Source organism: Sus scrofa, chromosome 1, assembly GCF_054392235.1.
Source record: "Sus scrofa isolate SSC_HxYL_T2T_F1_AM1 chromosome 1, Sscrofa_HxYL_maternal_Yorkshire_Landrace_v2.0, whole genome shotgun sequence".
NCBI lineage: Eukaryota > Metazoa > Chordata > Mammalia > Artiodactyla > Suidae > Sus > Sus scrofa.
In genome coordinates this window covers 259,754,160-259,760,005 of record NC_139383.1, presented here as the reverse complement: position 1 = coordinate 259,760,005, position 5,846 = coordinate 259,754,160, and positions in this window count along the sequence as shown.

Genomic DNA, 5,846 nt, shown 5'->3' with positions numbered 1-5,846 from the left:
AAGCAGTCTAGATTCTAGGCCTTGCTTCCTAGGAACACAACCCATGGCCTCCGGGAAATTCTGAGAAGCGAGAACCCAGGGGCACAGCCTTAGACTAGGGTGGTAAACAATGTGTGTATCCTCAAGCAAGTCATGTCTTCTCTTGGTGCTTTGGTTTCTACAAAAGAGCACTCTGGAGTTCCCTAGTGGTCTGGCAGCTAAGGACTTGGTATTATCACTGCTGTGGCTTGGGTTACTGCTGTGGTGAGGGTTCAGTCCCTAACCCGGGAACTTCTGCATGCCACAGGCATGGCCAAAACAACAATAACAACACGGACTTGCCTACCACACTAGGAGACTAAGAGAACATAAAAATGACAGGTATAGGAGTTCCCCTCGTGGCACATAGGAAACGAATCCGACTAGGAACCATGAGGTTGCTGGTTCGATCTCTGGGCTCACTCAGTGGGTTAAGGATCTGGCATTGCCATGAGCTGTGGTGTAGGTCACAGATGCAGCTAGGATCCTGCGTTGCTGTGGCTGTAGTGTAGGCTGACAGCTGAAGCTCTGATTCAACCCCTAGCCTGGGCACCTCCATATGCCGTGGGAGCAGCCCTAAAAGGAAAAAAAAAAAAAAAATTGGCTGTTATATGCAGAATGATCTATAAAAACACTACTCACATGTTGGAGTTTGTTTTTCTATTGGTGGTTTGGGGCTTTGACAAACTCTATATTCCCCCATCCTAATGCCTGGTAGAAAGCAGTTGGATCCATAATTGGTCTCATTAAAGTGAATTATTGATACTAGTCAGATTAAAATATTTGTTGAAATACACCAAAGATTAATATTTAAAATCATCTGCCTCTTCGATGCTCTGATTAATGAGATCTGCCATTTCTTTGTACCCTAGTGGGCATATTCTTCTAAACAGAAGGCTTATGGGGTCAGAGTTCCTTCTCTGGTGCTGGATTTCTACTACAAGTGAGAAAAAACATGAGGACTGCACTTCATTTTGGCAGCAGAAGTGATGGGACCAGGGTAGCCCAGTCCCCCGTGTGACTAGGAGGAAGGGTCAATGTGCTAGAATTTGCTTCTCTTCGACAGATCAGTTGGCCAGCACATAGGCTGAGAATAAAGAGATAAATCTAGAAGCTTCTACTCAACGTCCTCTGCCTTGGCTCACGCAGTCCCACATCCCTTACAAAGCCATCCCTTACATATGAGGGATCCCTGAGTGTTTTTCTCAGAGCACATTTATATTTGAGGTTAAGAACAAAGATGCTTGCTGTGGCATCTTGAATTGTCCAGTGCACCACACGGACCGGTTCTTCTAGACATGCTCATAGACGTGGGATGGGAGAGTCCACCAGGAAACTTTGAGACAGGGCCACATGCGATGACTGTTTGTAAATTCCTCGAATTTTGAGGTTGAGAAAGTGGACTCACAGAGCAATCACTCCTTTAGCGGAGGGTGAAGGGGCATTTGTGAGAATACATTGTGAAAGGAAAGGAGAACTCTAGAATGTGGAGAAACCTTGGTCTTGTGTAAGCATTGCCCTTTCGGATTTTTAAGTGTACCAGTAGGGGTCTGTATGCCAGAACCTAGATCTGTCCCATAGTCCCGCCTGAGTGTCACCACATTCTCCCATCAAGTGTCAAAGGACACAACCTCCCGGAGCTGGAAGCCTGTCCAGGTCGGCCATGGCCACGTTCCCTCCTCGCATTTGCGTTTTGGAGTTTGGAGAGAGTTCTCCCCCAATGAACTTACTCCTCTCTGTCACTCTGGAAGTGACCAGATCGTCACGCCCACTTTCCAGATAAGAAGACCAGCCATAGCCTGCCTGCACAAGAAGGAAAAAGCCCATTTGCAGTTATGAAATAATATTTAAACTACTTAGGGATAAACGGAGTGAAGAAATTTCCTGTCACATTTATGCTTTTGGAAAACAGCATTTCCAGAGAGTAAGCAGAACCAAAACCAAGTATTAATTGCCTAATAACCATGGTTTTAACTGGATGGAATTTTATGAGATGCCCCAAATGGGCATGCCATGTTTCTAGGAGAAATGACTGAAAATTTGTCATTTTGATTTGTTTTTCTCAATAGATTCTAGTCCTTTCATTAATCTTTATTAATGGGATGGGTAGGAGATGGAAAGCAAGGCCAAAAGGATGCTTAAATTCTTCAGAATTAGAGAAATGTGACATGTAAATAGACATTCCCTCAACACCCACCCCAACTCCTACCATAGTCTGTCTTGTTTAGGGAATAAACTCATTTTTCTCCATTAAGCCGGCTCTATCGAAAATGTCAGCATGGAATTGGAGCTACTGTAGGCAAGTCTGCATTGTAAGTGCCTGCAAATAAATTGTTCTGATCTGAGACACTTCTTCTTGGAATAGAATGAAGAGGCTGTGTGGTTGCTTGGCACCAGTGTGGGTACAGGCTCGTGGCATGGACTTCCCCAGAACTCCAGAATAGCCCAAGTACTTTGCCACCAGCTCATTTTAAAGAGGAGGAAATGGGGGTTGAGAGGGTAAAAGGCTTTAACTGGCCATGGCAGCTCCAACTGTGGCATAGGGTAGGGTAGGGCGTGTGTGTGTGTGTGTGTGTGTGTGCGTGTGTGTTTTGAGGGGAAAGGGCAGGGACAGAAAAATTTTCTTTGGGAGGCAAAACGTAGGTTGTCTCAAATGGCCAGCAGAACTCACGTGGATGGAACAGAGTAAGGGGTTGGGTGGAACAGAGTGAGGGGTGGTACAGTTACTAAAAGAGAATAGTTGCCAAGTGTGAGAAGTCTGGGTGTTGAAGGGATTACAAGGAGTTCAGCTGGTCTGTGGATGTGGGTGGAGGTGGCAAGAGAGAAGGGCAGGAGCCAGCTCAAAGACCTCACATCCATTCTGCCTGCCCCTACCTGCCCTGTGGTGGCTGCTGGGTCCCCAAGAATGTGGGCAGACCCCACCAGCGCCCAGCCTTGGGATCTCACCCACTCTCTGGGGTCAGCCGCCTCCTGTGCATCAACACCCCTCAGGTTTCTAGCTCCATCTAGACCAAGTCCCCCGCATGGGGCCACCACCCATCACTCCATCCTCCCTCCCATGAATGGAAGGACATGCTACCGACGTCTAGGGGGAGGCGTTGGGGAGACAGGCAGTGAGAGAAGGACTGGAGAGTCCTACCCTTTGAGGGAGTCGTGACAGGCCCTGGACACTGCTTCTTCCTTTCAATGTTTTATTTATCCACAGTCCCAGAAGGATGGACGCCAAAGGGACCCCATGAGCTCCAGGCTGGCATGGCTGACCTGGGGAGGGAGGTTGAAGTTTGTGGGCTTCCTTTCCAGGGCCTGTGTCCTGCTCCTGCCCAGTGCTGCCATACGGCCCTCCACTGTGACCCCAGGGCCAGCAGGATAGTCACACCAGGCCGGGGCATTGGCATTTGGTGTCATTTGGGTTGGGCAGCTGGTGAAAGATACAAGGAGTTCTCTAGAGCTGAGGCCCTCCTTTATAGAAGAGGGCTTCAGAAATGGGCCTGTCATGCTGACTTCAGGAAGAGCAACACCGTTTTTGCTTGCTGTCTTCAATAATTTGATAGTTTTGAAGAAGGGTGTTTGATTGCTTTGGGAAAAACAGTTACAGAAAGACTGTAATTGCGCTGGTTCCATCCATGGCTGGAGTTGGCTAGTCTGGCTCATGAGAGCAAAAGGAGCATTTATTTCACTCCTCATCTCATGACCCATGAGGTCAACTGGGTAGCTTGAAGTCAGCCATGGAGAGTGGCAAATACTTCCAGTCACCCCTCGTCTCATCTCATGTCCACACAAAGCCACCACTCAGAGCAGAAAACTTCTTTTTACAAATGAAGTACAGAATTCTAGTACTTCGGGATGGCCTGAAAAAGTGAGAAATAGCACACCTTTAACAAGCACTTGTTGGAGTTCCTGTGGTGGCTCAGCAGAAACCAATCTGACTAGCATCCATGAGGACGCAGGTTCGATCCCTGACCTTGCTCAGTGGGTTTAAGGAGCCCGCGTTGCTGTGGTGTAGGCCTCTAGCTACAGCTCCAATTCCACCCTTAGCCTGGGGACTTCCATGTGCGGGTGCGGCCCTAAAAAGACAAAAACAAGCAAACAGACACATGTCTGGCAACCTTCAAACAAACAGACATCATTTTTAAAATGTTTTTATTTTTTTGCTCCAGAACGGGGCTTCTTTTCAGAGTACAATAACAGGAGACCTGAATTTGGAATCAGAAGGCATAGGTTTAAGTCAGAGCCTCATCACTGATAGGTACATGTGCTCTTGGGTTAGTCTTTGAGCCTTAATTTCTACATCTCTAAAATGAGGTTGACAAACCACTTCCCACCATCTTCGTAAGGAGTGAACAAAATAACAAACATTAAATATAGGGTTTTTGGCAAGTAGCCATTCATAAATGAATAAATGGACTAGAAAATGTGGGAACTATCTTGTCAACCAAATGAAGAGGTCCCCTCTTCCTTTAAGGGGAATTCCCTCCCTCCTACTGGATTTAACATTGCTCTGGGGGTCCCTGGGCATTTTCATCTGCACGAACCCACAGTGATCCCAGCCCGCTGGGCAGGAGAACTGCAAGGGCAGGTCAGGGAGTCTTCACTGCCTTCCTTTGCCCTCTTTGCTGGTGGTGCTGGCGATGACTCCCTCAGGTTTCCAAGTGTGTGAGGAAGAGCGGAATGTCACCCCACCCCCAGCAAGTGGGCCACTTTGGCATATTGGTTCTTTTGAATCACAGCCACTTCAGAAACAGCTTGAGGGAGTTCCCATCATGGCTCAGTGGTAACAAATCCGACTAGTATCCATCAGGACGTGGGTTGGATCCCTGGCCTCGCTCTGTGGGTTAGGGATCCAGTGTTGCCAAGAGCTGTGGTGTAGGTTGCAGATGAGGCCCAGATCCCACGTTGTTGCTGTGGCTGTGGCTAGGCCAGCAGCTGCAGCTCCAATTCCACCCCTGGCCTGGGAACTTCCATATGCCTCGAGTGCAGCCCTAAAAAAATAATAATAATAATTAAAAATTAAAACCAGCTTGGACAAGGACACTCTGCTCCTCCTTTGTCCTCCTGAAAGCAGGAAGTAAGCCTCCCCTGTGAAGGGGACCTGCCTTGTACCAGGAGGTAGCACATCCTCATCACCAGAGACAGGGAATTTAGGGCAGAGAAGGCTGTATAAACCCACCTTATTAATTCACACATTTCCTGTCCCAAGCCCAAACCCCTTTGTCTTGTCAATTCTTTACATATGTATTGTTTCTTTGTCTAAATGGTATCAAAGCCGCCTGCCTTGGTCACTTCTTTGAGTTTCATATTTTTATGGACTCCCATATGCATGTGAAGTTACATTTTTCCCCTGTTACTCTGTTTTATGTTGATGTAATTATCAGACCAGCCAAAGCACCTAGAAGGGAAGAGTTTGTAAGAAACAGATCTTAATAACTGTGCCATGCACAGCTTTCTTTCTCTAAGATCTCTGGAGGAAAAAAAAAAAAAAAATGTCTGTTGCTGAGAGTCTTAAAAGAATGAGTCCTAGGAGAAGGTGCAGTGTTCTGGTTACTATTGTAACAAATTACTCCAACACTTAGTGGCTTAAAATAGCTGTTTTTGTGTACTTTCAGATTCTGTGGGTTGGGAACTTGGAAAGGGAGCAGGTTTGACTCTTTCCCCCAGTATCTGAACCCTCGGTTGGGAAAACCGAAAGACTGGAGGTGACTCAGCAGCGAGGGATTGGAATCAGCTGGAAGCGTCTTTACTCACACATCTGGCTGTCGGTAAGGACCCGGGGTGGTGCTGTGGGCCCGAGACTCTGCACGTGTCCTCTCCTTGTGACCTGGGCTTCCCCA